General features: G+C 53.7%; 1 long non-coding RNA gene across 1 annotated transcript; it reads right to left on the reverse strand.

The window, feature by feature from the left end:
• Positions 1-5,440: 5,440 nt before the first annotated feature.
• LOC125180807 (uncharacterized) lies at positions 5,441-15,587 on the reverse strand. The gene is made up of 3 exons (XR_007159693.2): positions 14,873-15,587; positions 7,738-7,927; positions 5,441-7,530 (listed from the first exon to the last, which is right to left on the reverse strand). It is a non-coding gene; the product is annotated as an uncharacterized lncRNA (long non-coding RNA).
• Between the last annotated feature and the right edge of the window lie 1,112 nt (positions 15,588-16,699).

The following is a 16,699-nucleotide window of genomic DNA, read 5'->3' on the forward strand; positions in this document are numbered from 1 at the left end:
ATCTGCAAATTTGCTGAGGGTGTACTCGATCCCACTGTCTGTGTTGTTGATAAAGATATTAAACAGCACTGGTCCCAGGACGGGCTGCCTGAGGGACACCACATGTCACCAGCCTCCACCTGCACATAGAGCCATTGACCACGATTCTCCATCTGTGGCCTTCTAGCCAATTCCTTATCCACCAAAGAGTACACCTTTCAAATTCTTATCTCTCCAATATAGAGATCAGGATGTCATGTGGGACAATGTCAAAGGCCTTGAAGAAGTCCAGGTAGATGACATCAGTTGGTCTTCCCTTGTCAACTAATGCAGTCACTCTGTCATAGAAGGCCACCAGACTGGTCAGGCACAATTTGCCCTTGGTGAAACCATGCTGACCATCTCAGATCACCTTCTTCTCATGCATGTGCCTTGACATTGCTTCCAGGAGGATCTCTTCCACGATCTTTCCAGACTCGGAGGTAAGGTTCACTGGTCTGTAGTTCCCTGGGTCCTCCTTTCTACCCTTTTTAAAAATGGGAGTGTTTCCCTTTTTTCAGTCGCCAGGAACTTCACCTGACTGCCAGGACTTTTCAAATATGATGGGGAGAGGCTTGGCGACTCCATCAGCCAATTCCCTCAGGACCCTGGGATTCATGTCATCAAGCCCCCTAGACTTATAGTTGCTCAGTTGCATCAGGTGGCCTCAGACCTGCTCTTCACTTACAGTGGGTGGGACTTTGCTCCCTGAGACCCTGCCTTGAGGTTCAGGGAGTGGAGAGGTGTGGGAAGCCTGAGTGGCAGTGACGCCTGAGGCAAAGGACTCATAGAGTACCTCAGCTTTCTCCTTGTCTGTGGAGTGAAGTAGTAGTGGCCACAGATTCAAACACGAAGTTGATCATTTTAGAAAATATACCCAGATGCAGGTTGCACAATCACAGGTGCCTCCACAATCTCATTCCTCTGTCCACCCTCGAGTCAATCATACCTTGACTTCTAGTTCTCCCTTCTTGTTTACCAGAGGGGGTACACTCTCCTTGGTCTTTCTTTTCTGACCAATGCACCTATAGCATCTTTTCCTGTTATTCTTTGCATCCCTTGCCAAGCTCAGTTCCATCCATGCTGTGGCTTTCCTGATCCCATCCCTGCACACCCTGACAGCATCCCTGTACTCTTCCCAGGCCATGTGTCCCTTCTTCCACTGCCTGTGCATCTCCTTCTTGCACTTCAATTTGACCAGCAGGGCCTTGCTCAGTAATGTTGGTTTCCTGCCTTCCCCACTTGATTGCCTACACATGGGGTAGAACTATTTATTCTCCCACCCTTTGGTTGCCTGCTATCCCAGAAGCTACATGCCGCAGTGACAGGAGATGTGGCAGTTAACTCCCTAAAGCAGATGAAGGAGGCAGACCTACTCCTGGACTCGAGTTGTGCATGATTAGCAGGCTGCTGTGCAAAATGGGGCTGCCTGCACTCTCCCTGCTGGCATTTTCCTTCCATACTGCGGTGCCACCGTGTTTTGCGCAGAGCTCGCCTGTGTGAGCGCGTATTGCATGTGCACTGTCAGAGCAGGCTCCTCCAGAGGAGGAATGCTTTGTCTGTGAATCCGGATGGGATTAGGTGTGAGATATGCACTTAGCCCTGTCAAGACCAAAAGGCTTCAGTGCATGTGCAGAGCAGAACTTCAGGCATCTCAGAGACTTCCCTGGTGCCTGGGGGGTTACTTGGTAAAGCCACGATGATATGAAAAAGACAGTTTGCATTTAAACACCAGATTTCCACCTAATCCCCAGTGATGGTATGTTTGTGAGCTGGACTTGTGTCCCAGTTACGTAATAGCAATTTTCTAGATGTAGACGGTATGAAGTAGTGCAGTAATTCCTCTTAAATACAGCATCTTGGAACCACCTCTGAATGTAAGTTTTTCCCGAGACTCATTGTGGCAATGAGAAATGAATGCACACATATTAATATGTAGTATTTGCTGTAGTATACTACAGTGTAAAAATGGGTGCACACACACCTCCTGCTCTGTTTATAATCTCCCTACACATCAGTGTGAGCAAATGAAAAGAAATCTAAAAAATGATAGAAACAAATTGTCATTCGAATATACTACAAACTCCTGGTTCCCTCCCAAATAGGAACTTTCTTTAATTTATTGCCTAAAATGCTTATGAAACTGTTTTCATGAATACTCATACAGAGCTGAATGGTCTTAATTTCATTTCTTGCCTCCTTTCCACTCCCGGACAGCCCAGAGCCTTGAAATGCCCTTCAGTTTCCCACTACGACCCACCTCAGATCTCACCGTGCCTCCAGACCTTGGCAAATCACAGGGGGGTCACAAGCTGTGGCGAAGAAGGAGGGACAAAAAGGGGGGAGCAGTGGAAAATCCATCATGGCGTCGGACCTGAGGTCGCTGCATTTGGCTGCACGATGAGTTGGCTGGTGGGGTAGACATGGAGCAGGTGGGGTACGGATTGCAAAGGCTGAGCTTGACAGTGGATGTTGGATTGGTGCCCAGGTTACACAGCAAAGTGGCAGAAGACGAGTTAAGTCTGCAGAGGCCCAAAAAGATAATTGAAAACACCCCTGGATGACAACGGCTATTTACTTGCATCCAGTCACTGCGTCCCATGGAGGAAGAGAGGAACGGAGTGTCTCCCTGGGCTGCGTTTGGGAGCTGTGACCAGGCACAGCCCATCCCATGGGTCTGCACATCACCACTGCTTCTGCCTGGTCCCATGAGCGTCGCGGGGGGTGAGGGCTGACGAGGCGGGGTGGGGAAGGGGGTGGGGGGTGGGGGCAGAAAAACACCAGGAAACCCGTTTTGACAGAAAAGGCTTGCGAGCCTCCCATGTGCGCTCCACATTGCTTATTGCGTGCCCTTTGATGTCGGGTTTTGTTCATGGGAAGGCGTGGGGCCGGATCCTCACCCGGGGACGGCCGGTGCCACCCTGCGCACCGTGCCGCGGCCACGGGCAGCCCGCCCCAGCGCCGCTCCCGCAGCCCCCAGTGCACAGGGCGCCGTTTTCCCTTTATTCTTTTCCTTTTCCCCACCCATTCTCTTTTTTATTTTCTTTTTTTTCCTTTTTTTCTCTCTCTTTTTATTTCTTTAATTTTATTTTTTTCTTAATTTTTCTTTTTTCTTATTCTTATTCTTATTCTTCTTATTATCATTATTTGCCCGCTGCTGTCTAAGAGCTTTCCCTGTTCACCTCCGCAAGCCCGCTCGTTTCCTCCTCGCCTGCCGCTCCTGGCCCCGCGGGAGGCGCAGCCCGGGGCCGAGCCGGCGGCGCGGCCCCGACGGGGGGGGCAGCCTTGCCCTGCGGAGAGCTGGCCTGCCCGACCGCCTGGCCCCGTACCTGCCCCGAAACGCCATCCCCAGCTCCCCAAAGGGAAGGCAGAGCTCCTTAAAGCCCTCTGACTCACGGCGGGGAGCTCCCAGCTCCCGGTTCCAGGCGCTCGGCAGCTCCCTCTGCCTTGCTGCGTACCCGTTCTCGGCTCTTCGTGCAAGAAACCGATGGGAAAATATCAACAAATAGCCAAAATGACTGCGGTTTTCTTTCTCCCCGTTTTCTTTTATTGTTGTTGTTTTTTATTTTTATTTTTTTCTATCAGCTGAGTTACTGATTCAGGTTTGAAATCGCTGTCCTGGCATGTTATACATGAGGGATGGACGCATTTATCCAAGTTTTTCGTATTCCGCAGCCTGCAGTTGTAGGAGAAAAAGAGAAGAAGAAAAAAGAAAAAGTGGGGAAATGCCTGTTCTTTCATATTTCTCAAGGTGTTTGAAAAATCTGGTCTGTGCCACGTGAATTTTGGAAACGGCGGTTTTGAGTTGACGTCTTACTGCTGGAGGCACAGGACTGTTTTGAAAAGGAAGTACGAATGAAAAGCAGCCCTCACCTCTCCGCAATGCACCGGGAAAGGACCTCATCCCGGGGCTCCTTTGCTTACTTCCTACACAGTAGTCCCTCTCCTTCTTAGTCCATTTTTTTTTTTTTTTTTTGGAGGGAGCAGAGAGGGGATACCGAGATATGCCAATAACTCCAGGCGCCCCTTGCCTCCTGGGATAAGATTTATTTCTGCGGGGAAAAGCCGTACATCACATGCTATCAGCAAAGACACCCTCTCGCTGCGTTCTCCTTCAAACTGCCGCGGACCCCCCCGATCCTCCGGGCGTGCAGAAGCTCCCCAGGCTCGAAGCCACCTCGGTTTTCAGCTCGCTCGTTTCCCACTGGCCCGCTCTCCCCGAGCATGGGGCAGCAGCGCCGCACACCCCGCCGAGCGGCGGGCAAATCACGGCCCCTTTCTCACGGGCCGCATCCGGACCGGGCCGGGGCCGCGGCGGCCGGAGCCCGCCGGGAATCGGGGGGGTCGGTCAGAGCTGCCAGCCCAGGGGGTGGTCTGGCCAAGGAACACTCTGTCATATCACGTCATAGTACATCACTTGTCCTATCCTGCCGTATTAAATACCGGAGTATTTCGATAAAATTTGTATGCGCGTCCATACATCCATGTTCATATGCGGTTATACGTACAGTATAATGTCTTTTGTATATGTTTAATATGTAAAAGCATATCTAAATATTCCCCAGTTTTTTTTTTTTGTTGAGGATCTTGGAGCTCATGACGCAAATGAAGGGAAACTGCAGGACTAATTCCCTGTTATTTAATAAGGTAACTAAAATAATGCCATGTACATTCGATTGTATTAATTAAGCATATATTAATGGTACATGCGCAGGTATTTATACACACACGTGCAGAGATGTATAGCCACTTATACACACGCACCCCCACGTGTTTCGCCGTGCACAGCCCGGGGCGCCTTTCCCCCCGCGCTGAGCCCACGCGGAGCCGCCGTGCACCCATGGAAAGACCTGAGGAGTGGAACAGATGTGGCCGGGGGGGGGGGGGTGGAATGGCTCCCACTCTGCTGCTTTCGGACCCGTGGGGAGGGCGCGATTAGGTTTTAAGAAACAGCCCCTCCTCAGGCAGAGCCGCTGCCTGCGCAGGAAAGCACGGACAAAGAAACAGAGCCGGCGCGGGAATGATAGATAGATGAAAGGATGAAATAAGAAGGAATGAAATGAAAAGGAATGAAAAAAATAAAATAAAAAATAATTAAAATAAAATAAAATAAAATAAAATAAAATAAAATAAAATAAAATAAAATAAAATAAAATAAAATAAAATAAAATAAAATAAAATAAAATAAAATAAAATAAAATAAAATAAAATAAAATAAAATAAAATAAAATAAAATAAAATAAAATAAAATAAAATAAAATAATAAAATAATAAAATATAGAAATGCCTCTAAAGCAAAAAAAAAAAAAAGAAAAAAAATTACACGTTCTTTGTGCACACCATGGCTTTGGTACTTTTCTCTCTCCGAGTGCTGCGGCGCTCCGCTGCGGGAGGAGCGGGGCGGTGGCGGCGGCGGCGGGGGACAGGCAGGCGTGGAGAGGGGACCGATGAAGGGCGAGGGCGGAGGGGAGCGGCTGCTGGGGGCAGCCATCGGGGCCACCGGAGAAGGGTCACGCCGGCATCTGCAGCTCTCCAGTGCCGCCTGTTACCTGCCCGCGGCTGCCGGGGGTTTGTGCCTGCGGACAGCAGGCGGTGACAGCTCTCCGCGGGTGACACCTTGTAATGAGGGCCGCCGTGGCCACCCAGCTGCCGGCCCCTCCAGCGCTCGCTTCGCATCCCAGTCCCCGCCCGGAGCATCCCTTCCAGAGGGTCCTCCCGGCTGTAGCCCCGAGGGGCTCTGTCCCGCGTGAATAACCGCCAGGAGGTCCAAATCCTCCCAGTGCCGGGCAGGACACGGCCGACACCCGGCCCCAGGTCACACCGAGCAGGGCGGGATCCTCCTGGTTCCTGTGCCGGTCCCGAAGCGGGTTTAGGGCGCTGCTGGGGCGCGGGCATCCTCCCTCCGCCAAGTGCACGGTGCTGACGGATTTACCTTCCCCGCCACAAGCTTTCGAGGGAAGCACAGGCGGAGCTGAGGGATGCTGCTTCCAACCCCTTTAGCCCACCCCAAGGGGGAGCCCCATCCGCCAGGTGATGCTCCTGCGGCCCGAAGTGGCCCCAAAGCCAGGCGAGGCAGAGCCAGCCCCCAAAATCGGCCGGTTTGGCTGGGGAGGCGGTTGGCAGGTTGGCAAAGAAGTGGCAAGAGACGTCCCCCAGAACTTCCCCATGGGCTTCAGTGGGAAAACGGGCAGAAAACGTGCCCGCCAGGCTCTGCCCTGCGACGAGGGTGCAGGTCGGGCACCGTCGCGGTGAGATGAGGGAAGGAGCTGTCCTCTCCCTGCCCTCGGCCTTGAGGAGAGAGTGGCCAGGCTGGGGGCACACCAAGGACGAGGTCTGGCTGAAAGGTGCCAGACACCGAAAACTGCCCCCTGTCCCCCGGCTGGGCTCCCGAAAAAAATAAAATTAAATTAAAAATCAATTAAAAAGAGAATCCGCTGACTGCAGGCAAGGTCTCACCTGCTTTCTATTCCCCCCTCCGCCCCCCGGGAGCTCTCCCCGCCGCCGGCCGCACGGAGGGGCTGGCTGCGGCCCCGCAGCCAAGCCGTCGGGGGGCTGCCGTCTGCCATACCCCCAGGGAGTTGGGGCGGCTCCGGCAGCTTCCCCCGGCGCTTCCCGAAAAGGTATCCCGGGAATTCTTCCCCTAGAAAGGCAGCAGGCCGGAGGAGTTAGCCCAGCCTCGAAGCATCCAAGGAATTTCGAGCAGGGAAGCGAGCCCCGGCCCGCCGCTGCAGCCCCGCCGGCCCCCGGGGGGCGAGAGGCGCAGCCCCCGTCGGGGCGTACCTTCAGGCATGGAAGCGTTTAGCGGTTTCGGCGGCATTAACTCCTAACAGGGTGTGAAAAGTATTGGGGATTGAAAAAGCTGTGGGAAAGTGGAGGCTTTCAAAGTCAGCCAGACTGGAGCTTTCCTCCCCTCTGCAGGCGGACACCTTGCGCTGCTCCCGCCGCCGCGACCGTGCCCCGGCCCCCAAAAAAGAGCTGCCTCGTCCCGGGAGCCGTGGGTCGAGCAGCGAGACAGGTGCGGTGCCCCCCTGCCCCCTTGTAGCCAGAAAATCGGGAAATCGGGCATCCCCTGTGGCCACTAGCCCCGCCGCCCACAGCCGTCGAGGGGCGCCCGGCCAAAAGCCTGCGGTCTCTCCTCTGCTCCCAGCATCCTCCTGCTGCTTTTTTTCCTTTTTTTTTTTTTCTTTTTCTTTTTCTTTTTTTCTCTTTTCTTTTTTTCCTTTCTTTTCTTTTTATTTTATTTTTTGTTAACCTAGCACACCGCTCTGCTTTTTTTTTTTTTTTTTTTTTTTTCAGTGCGAACGGCCTGAAAAACAAAACCACGGGAAGAACATTTCAGCTCCGATCCCATTTAATTAGCCGTTAACACTCGTTCCCGTTAAAGCGGAGATCCTCACCGCCCTTACAGCCGCCCCGAGTGAGCCTTACGGTCCGTAACCTGGGGCCGCATCCAGCCTCCCCCTTCTCCGGCGGGCAATCAACGAGGTCTGCAAAATCCTCGGCGGCGCAAATCTTAAATCCCGGTGCCAAAAAAAAAAAAAAAAAAAAAAAAAGAAGTTTGCTTTCTCCCCGCCAGACAAGACGGTGGATGGCGCAAGAGCTCACCCGTGTGTCAACCTGCGCTCCCCCCACCCCGAGCACCGCTGCCCCCTGCCCGCATCGTGGGGGCGAGATGCGGGGCGAGCAGCTGCAGAAGGGACCTTACATTGCTTTTCTTACCTGCCTTAGGCGAGAAGGGCAAAGGGACAGGCACCTGGCTGGGGCCAAACTGGGAGTGTCTTCCCCCTCAGTCACAGAGCCGCCGCGGGGGCTCCTGCGCTGCCCTCTGCGCTCACTTGGGCCGGGCCGGGAGGGAGCAGCCGGGGTTTTCGGCTTCCGAGGAACCCCGGGATAAAAAGAGAGGCTCCTCCTGCAAAGAAATCCATTGCTAGGCATCAGAGAGGGGTTTTAAAGAAAGGAAAAAAAAAAAAAAAAAAGCCCCCCCTCCGACTCGTGATTGAGGGACAGTTAAAAATAATTGCCCGTGTTAAGAGGCAGAAGACCAGGTTACAGGGAAAACTACCTTCTTTCAAAGCCCGCTAATGGCCCTACGATTCATTAGGTTACTTAATCCTAATAGCCTCGCTAGCATCAGTCCCGGTGACCCAGCCCATTAAGCACCACCAGTGAAACCCTATAAAACATGCAAGGGGAATGTCCAACATATGAGCACGTTTATTAGCGTTATGTTCCCGAGATAACGTGCCTCCGGCTCCTCTGCACACCGCTGCAGGCAGGTCGGGGCCAGAGGGAGCTCGCTTTTGGGAAGGGTTGAGAGCAGAAGAGGAGTTGCGGGAGAGGGGGAGCTGCTCCCACCGTCCCTGTCACCCCTGCCGGTAGCACTGCTCCCCCGTCCCCTCGGCTCTCCTCCTCTCCAGCCAAACAATAGCTACATTTGCGGCTAGCATTTTTTCCCTCTGATTAAACCCAGGCCAACCAATGGCAGCCAGAACGAACCAAAACACACAGAGTAACATTTCGACCATAAACAGGAGTTAACAGCTTTAAAAGAAAAAAAAAAGGGGGGGGGGGGGGGGAGGGAAGCCAAAAAAAACAGCCTCCCTTCCACCGAACCGTGTCAATGTGATCCACTCCCACCCCCCTCCAAAATCCCAAATTTATTTTATTTATTTTTTCTGCCCCTCCATTTCGGGGGGAAAAAGCGCCCGGGCTGCGGTTCAAGATGCTGAGACAGGTTAATGGGACAGCCCGGCCCCACCGGGGGGGACCAGGGGCAGCTCCCAGCTGGGTGGGATTGGGAAGCAGCCGGCCCTGCCGCCCTTCCTCCGCCTTTCCTCGCCGGTTTTAAGGCTGTCGGGGCATCCTCTGGGAGCCTCCAAGTGAGCTGCGCCTTCCCAGCGCCGCCGGCTGCTCCGTGGAGGATTTGCCGGTGCTAAACGCTGCGGGCTGATCCCGCAGACCCGCGGATCTGGGAGCGGCGCCCGGCCGCCAGGCCCCCGCCGTGCCCCGGGCACCGCGACGGGACGGCCCCGAGCGCCGGGGGCCGGGGGCTGGGGCCGGGGGCTGGGGCGGAGGAGGGCCGGCGGCGGCAGCGCCTGCCCGGGGCCGGGGCTCCACACCCCGGCAACTGACAGTGCTTCTGTTATTAACCCCCCCCCTTTTTTTTCTTTTTTCCCTTTTCCTCAAGGGTTTTTTTTTTTTTTCTTAACTTGTAAAATGTTGCTCTGGCTTGGAACTTGTCATAACAGGAGCCTGCTTTATTTATTGGGTTATTTATTTCTTTTACGCATAACAACAATAACCCGAACACGGTCAGTTTGCAAGGAGATTCCAAACAGAAGAAAGACAGAGAAAAGCAAGAGAGCAAGAGAGCAAGAGAGCAAGAGAGCAAGGAAAGAAGGAAGGAAGGAAGGAAGGAAGGAAGGAAGGAAGGAAGGAAGGAAGGAAGGAAGGAAGGAAGGAAGGAAGGAAGGAAGGAAGGAAAAGAGAGAGAGAAAGAGAGAGAGAAAGAGAGAGAGAGAGAAAGAGAGAGGGAGAGAAAGAGAAAGAAAGAAAGAAAGAAAGAAAGAAAGAAAGAAAGAAAGAAAGAAAGAAAGAAAGAAAGAAAGAAAGAAAGAAAGAAAGAAAGAAAGAAAGAAAGAGAAAGAAAGAAAGAAAGAACGAAAGAAAGAAAGAGAAAGAAAGAAAGAAAGAAAGAAAGAAAGAAAGAAAGAAAGAAAGAAAGAAAGAAAGAAAGAAAGAAAGAAAGAAAGAAAGAAAGAAAGAAAGAAAGAAAGAAAGAAAGAAAGAAAGAAAGAAAAAAAAACACATGCCAGCCCTTCAAAATTAAAACAAGAAGCCCCGAAGTATTCTTTTGGTATTAATATTATTTAACATTTGAAAATCCAGGAACTTCAAACAACCTTTTTTCGGGGAAAAGAAAGAGAAAAGAACTATTCTCTGGAAACCATTTGTTCACAACTCGAACTGTGCCATTTTGGCTTCGAAACAAAACTCGAGACGCCCAACCCTGTCCCCCCTCCCCCCGGCATATATCTTTTCAGCACACATTTTAAAATAAATATTCTTACGAGTCTTTCCAGAATGCCTCCCTGTTATGAATTGATAGGATACAACATACCCCAGCTGCGCCTGGAAGTTGGGATTTAGTCCTTTAAACACCAGGACAACATCTGCAGGGAAAACAATTAGGGCGGCCGCGGCCCCCTCCGCCGCGCTGCCTCGCTAATGGCCCGGGCGGGCCGGCCCGGCCCCGGCCCCGCACCCTGCACAGGGGTGCCCGGGGGCAATTCACTGCTGCCGCCAGGGCAGCCCTGCTGGGACGCAGAGAGCCCCAGCTTCTCGGGGCAGAAGCCCCCAGCCTGTCTTCGCTCTGGCATAATGGAGAATTTTTTATTTTTTTTTCCTCCTGGCCATCCTTGCAACAAGCCCTTTTCACTTGACCGCCTTTTCCCGGTCTTTCCCTGCCGCTACTGAGCAAGTGAAAATAAACCCCAGCAAATTCAGCAAACTACTCCCTCCAGAATTTAAGAAAATAATGAAGGCATTTCCAGCGGTCTGTGCGGATGTGTCCGACTGGGGAAGCGCAGGGCGAATCCGACACGTTTTTCGTCCCGACCGAAGCTTAATTCAACCTCAAGTATATTTTCGTAGCGTATTTACTTAGCAAAGCTTTCCTGTAGCTATTCTGCCTGAGAACGGTGTTTATCATTTAAAGAATGCGGAAAGCATTTGCTCTGTGATCTCCTGTTTCGGAGCTTATAACAGGTGTCGGAGCTCTCTTTGGGGGGAGTTATATATGGATGTCTATATATACGCCCAATTAAATAAAACGACTGCTTTGTCTATTTTAAACCATATGTTTGCGAAAGAAATAACAGAGAAACGTTCAAGTTTTAAACACCTTCTGTGCTTATACGGCTTAGGCTCAGTCCGAATATATTATATGACCTTATCATGTTTCAGCCTCTGTTTTCTTGTTGCTTTTAATGAGATGCTGCAGTGGGAACGGTCGTGTCCCGGCTTCCATAGGCTATGCTCTTTTCCATCCTAGGTGGGTGCGTGTCTTCTCAGAGCTGGCCAGCTCCGAAATAACTTTGTTCTCGAAAAGGAGTAAGACGCGTCAGTAAAGTCATCGCAAATGGGGTGAAAAATACAACAGCACTGAAATCCACGACCACGACCGGCCACCAAAAATGCGAAGTATGACTAAGCACATGGCTGAGGTGCTTTATCTCTGTAGGAAAATGAGCTAGAGCCCATGTGCCTCCTCTCCTCGCCTCTCTGCACCCAGCATGGTTTTCCTTTCCCGTTGCCAAAATCAAAATAAAAATACAACTCCCAGCTCGTTTTACGGAAGGGAGCGAGACACTTCTTACAGATGTTTTACGGTGTGGGAGCCAGCGCCCTAAAGAAGCCGAGGACTGAGTCCTATGCCACAAGCTCCCCTCTTCTCTACGCCCCCACCTGTCCCTAGTGTCCCCCAGCTAACGCAGCGGCTCGGGGCGGGGATAGCGTCTAAAACCTGCACAGGTCGCGGCTGCTGGTGGTGCGGAGAAGCTTCAGAAAGTTAAAATCCCGGCACGGATTGGCCTCCAGGAGCATCCCACCCCATCCTGGCAGGCGGCGGCTGGGCAGAGCGAAGGGGCCGCGGGAGCGGGCGCCCCCGAGCCCTGCGCATCCCATTGCGGCCGCAGGGCACGGAGGGATGCGCGGCTGCGGGAAGGATGCCAAGGCAGCCCCGGAGGGGGGAAAACGGAGATTTAAGGGCAGCGAGCAGTGAAATACTGAAAATATTCGCAGCTTGCAGCGCTCAGCGGTGCCCACAGCCACGAGGGGTCCGGTCGGGACAAGAGGTCCCAGCCCAGAGGGATGCCCACGGGGTGATGCCCCACGGCCCCACAGCACCGGCCCTGCTCCCCACAACTCCTTTTTAAATTTTTTATTTTTTTTTTTCTCCGAAAAGTGCCGACTTCACACGCAGAAAACGGCGAGAAGGGGAAAGAGATGTGCCCCTGCCTCCCTCCCGGTGCTGCCGAAGGATGGATGTGCCTCATCCCCCCACCGCGCACGGAAACCCGGGCCATCCTGCGAACGACACGCTGCCTAAATAAAGATAAAACGTGCCATACATCACAGGCTTCCCCGCTTGTTCTCAATGACTTGTAGATTCCTGCCCTCCCCGCCCCCCCCCCCCCCACCGGCACACTTGCGGTGATAGAAAACGGTTTTAAATGCCGAGGGGTCACGCAGAGCCATCCTGCTCGTTTAGCAAGAATAACAGAGCTATTACAGAGCGCAGGGAAGGAGCCGGCCAGTCCCCCCGCACACGCTTCAATAGCGCGCCTGGCCCGCACGCAGCCCCAAGCGCCCAGACCGTGCGGGCACCCGGCTCGCCCCCGTGCCCCTGCTTCAGGCCGCGGGGGCGCGCACGGGCGGCGGGGCGCGCCCCCGTGCGCGGGCTGGGGGGCGCGGAGGGGCCGCGTTGGTCTTCGAGACGGAAAAGCACGGAAAGACTTTTAGGAGAGCCGGGAGACAGCATTTGCTCGCTAACCCACACTTCTTATTTTGATTTTTTTTTTGTTTTTATCTCTGTGGCCGAAAACTGGAAATAATTAAATTCTTTAAAGGTTTACTTTTGAAACCGTGGCTGGAGTAAACTACGATTCAGGTGTAAATAATTACCGAAGTCATGAAAGCGGCAACTGCTACATGTGGTTTATTCATTGCCCCCCTTTTTTTTATCGTTTGATCATTTTAATCCTTAACTGTTTGCCAAATTCGCATATTTGTAATTTACTAAACTTTATCGTCTCTCCTAGGACAGGGATGGTGTCCATTAGTTTCCAGACCCGTCCTGCCCCGCCGCAGGAGTCCTCCCTGGTGGAGGAGCGTGGCTGGAACAAACTGGATGCTCCTGGAGAAGGGGTAACCCTATCACCCCGGTATTTGGAAAAGCTGCCTATATCAGATTAGGGAAATTAGAACTGAATAAAAGATGCTTCCCTTTCATAAACGCTAACAGACCTACTCGGTTTAAGACTCCGGAGAAGAAATGAGTTATTGAATAAAAGAAATTGTTTAAACACAATAGATCCATGACCGAATGAAAGCATCCCCCGCGGCAAGACAAGCAGGATTTGGCCCGAAAGCACGAAAATAGAAGCATGCATTAAGCGAAAGCCTTGCAGAAATAGGAGAAATGTGGACATATAATATACACCATACAAACAAAAGCAGGGAATTGATTTCATCCACGTTTGCTTCAGCCCTTGTCTACTTTTTACTTTTTTTTTTTTTTTTGCCTACGTTGCAATTTCAACTCATTTGTCTCTTCAGAAAGCCACGGTGGAAAAAAAAAAGGCAGAGAAAATAACATTTTCTGATGTGTGTCCTCTTTTAAAACCTTTCTGCACACTGAGACACTACTCGAACATGCTCTGGCGTTGTAAAAGTGTTTTTATCACGCTGTAAATTACTGCCACTCCAACAGGGGAGCCGGAAATGTAAATCACACCGTAGAGCTGAAGTTATGAAAAAGTTTGTTACATTTTCTTGCCTCTTAGGAAGATCACGGCGCTGCTGGCTTGGGAAGGGAGGGGGGAGGCTTGTTTACTATTTTCCTGCTCCACCAAACTGTTGGCTCCACGGTGCCTGGGACTTTGATGAGAAAGAATGGACAATGTGCAGAGTCCCTTCCTATGACACCCAGGCCACCGCCACTTGGGAGGTCCTTCGGCCTAATGCAACCACAGCTAACTGCTCCCAACAGGAGGCTCTGTGGATCAGGCAGGGTCACAATTATACTTCTGCTAAAGGCAAGAGCTTTAAAAAAAAAAAAAAGAGAGAGAGAAAAAAAGAGAGAGAGGGAAGGGGGCTGGGCGAGCGGCTGAATTAAAGCCTTTTACTTCAGATGGGGAAAGAAGGACCGAGAGCGAGGGTGGCAGGAATCGTTTACAGGAGGCATGTGCATGCGTGAAACCAGGTCGTCTTCATCCAGGCGCTGCTCGGAGGCCGAAGCCCGAGGCTCGGCTCATGGAGCCCCCCTCGGCCGGAGGCAGCGGGTCTCTGCCCGCCCGGTGCGGAGGCTTTCGGGGCTGATCCGCGGGCGTGGGACCCGCCCGGTGCCAGACAGATTAGAGCCCTTAAGCGCCAAATACTCGCTGGAGGTGGGAGAAAGGCTGCAGGAGGAAACAGCCCAGCCTCGGCCTCCGATTTCGGCACTCGGTGGGGGGGTGAATACTTGACGGGGGTGCGGGCAGGAGGGGCAGGAGGCCCAGGGCACGCGTGGAAGAGCGGGATGAGATTCCCGGGAGCCGCAGCCCCTGCAGAGCTGCTAAAGCCGGCTCGCTACCGCTTCCTCGCAGCGGCGAGGAAAAGCGGGGGGGTACGAGGTTGGGGGGCCGCGGGGGGGTCCCAACCTCCGACTGTTTCCCGTGCCAGTGCCAGGAGCGGCGCCCCCCCGCCAGTCCGTCCCGTCCCGCCCGCGTCCTCCAGCCGCGCCCCCCCGTCCCTTTTCCGTGCTTACAGCCCCCCCGGGAGCCTAAGCCCGGGGGGTCCCTCCCGGGAGGCAGGCGAGAATCCCCCAGCCCGCTTCGGCCCAGCGTTGTGCTTTCGCTGCCAGGAGGCTGCGGCACCGGCAGAGCCGAACCGATCCGGGCTGGGGGGGTCCCGTTTCGACCCGAAGTCCCCCCCATCCCCGGCCCTGCCTGGGGCAGCGGGATCCCCTCGCCGTCCGGCTCCCCCGGCTCGCCCCGTCCAGGCAGCGAGACCCGGCCGAGGGAGGGGGGCGGGCTCGGGCCCCCCCCGGCCGCAGGCTCCTGCCCCGTCCCCTTCCCCGCCGCCCCCCGCTTACCTGGACGAGGCTTCCCGTGGTCGGCGGCGGGCTCGCGGCGGGCCGGGAGCGAGGAGGGGGGCAGAGGACACCCCGGGAGGGGAGGGGAGCAGGCATGGCCTCCCCGCACCCCGGAGAGCTCAGGCTCGGGGAAGAGAGAGGGTGGGGTGGAGGGAAAGCCTTTTTTCCCCCTTTCTCTCCCCGTTTGAGCCTAAGTGACCCGCAGTATCTGGAGAAGGTTTTTGAAGACGTTTGGGAGGGAGGGAGAGAGTTTTCTGCTGAGAAACTCAATCTGCCATACAGTAGCGGCTGCATCTGGGATCTGTCACTGCTGACAGCACCACAGGGCACAGACATGATCTTCCGCACAACACTGCAACTCCCCAAAATACCCTCCTCGCTCCCAGGGTGTCTGCCGGGTTGCATCGCGCTCCTTCGCCAAAAGGGGAAAAACAACCTGAATCCCGAGCAAACAAACCCACCGAGGGAGAGGGAGAGGGAGCAGTACCCCCCTTCCCCTCCTCGATTTTAAACAAGCCGCCGCCGAGGAAACGGGGCGAAAAGGCAGTGTCATACTCTGATGGTGCAAAGGCCGTAAATGTAAGCGCCAGCGCCGCGAGATTCCTGAGAATGACTTTAATGAATAATTTCGGAGACAGTTATGGCTTTAGGTAATTACCGCGCGGCTCTATGAAAACCAGATTGGGGGGAGAGGCAGTCAAGGCCGGGCCGTGCGCCTCGGCTCGCCCTGCGCGGCCCCGCGGGCGCGCACCCCGGACCGGCACAGCACGGCACGGCCCGGCACGGCCCCACAGCCCTGACGGACCCCCCGCCCGGCTGCCGGGGTCTTCCTCCGGGCAGGGCTCCCAGCAAAGTCTTGAGGCTTGGGGCTTGGGCTGGGCTGGGGGGGGGTGGGGGGCCTGATATTATTATTATTAGTTTTAATCTCTTCCGCCTCCTGTATTTTCTGGCAGAACATTTCATTGTCTTTCAGGCCGCTTTTAGAAAACTTCCATGGGTCTGCATACGCATTTAGCTTTCTAAAAATTCATTATGCGCAGCTGTTTTAGCCTATAGCCACATATGGCATGCAAATAGAGACCCCTATAGGAGAATCGTCCTCTCTATTATCCCCACATGTTTGTTCGATAGACGTGGCCGGGAAAACGACTCTACTGCTCTGCATTAAAATACAATACCACATTTTTTCTCCTGAAAAAGTTGGGCAACACAGGGGCTTCTTTCTCCCTCCAACAGCATTCGCGTTTGGATAAAAGGCTCCCGGAGGCGGGCGCTCCGATCCCCATTGTGCCTCCGATACATCACCGCTGCTCCCCAAACCCTGCTCCCGCCTGTCCCTGGGCACAGCCCCGAAACCAGCCCGGTCCCCGCCGCCTTCCCCGGCCGGCAGGATCCAGCCCCCCGGCTCCCTGCCCTCTGCTGCGGGCAGCCCCGGCCCTACAGCCCCCGGCCAGGGCAACAGCTCCCTCCGGCCGTGCAGGGCAGCGACCACTAAGCTCTGCGATGGGATTTGTTGGGAGTTTTCCCATTGCGTTCGTGTCCGTGGGGTTGTTTTGTTCTTTGCCTTCACTTGCCAGTTTTCTTCGCTTTTCCCCAACCCCTGCCCCAGCCCTTGGGCTGGGGAATGCGGTGCGAAGCCGAGCGCACAGCGCACTGTTTGCACTGGTTTAGGAAGGAAATGTTCCTTTTCCTTTCGAGATTACACATAGACACAGCGGAGAGTTGCGGTATCTTAGGGGGGTTATTTTATATGTTTTTATTTCATTTCATTTTATTTTGCTGGAACAAAGAAATGGAAACACTTTTTTTTTTTTCCTTTAGGGTTAC

This window comes from Anser cygnoides, chromosome 4 (assembly GCF_040182565.1).
Source record: "Anser cygnoides isolate HZ-2024a breed goose chromosome 4, Taihu_goose_T2T_genome, whole genome shotgun sequence".
NCBI classification, from domain to species: domain Eukaryota; kingdom Metazoa; phylum Chordata; class Aves; order Anseriformes; family Anatidae; genus Anser; species Anser cygnoides.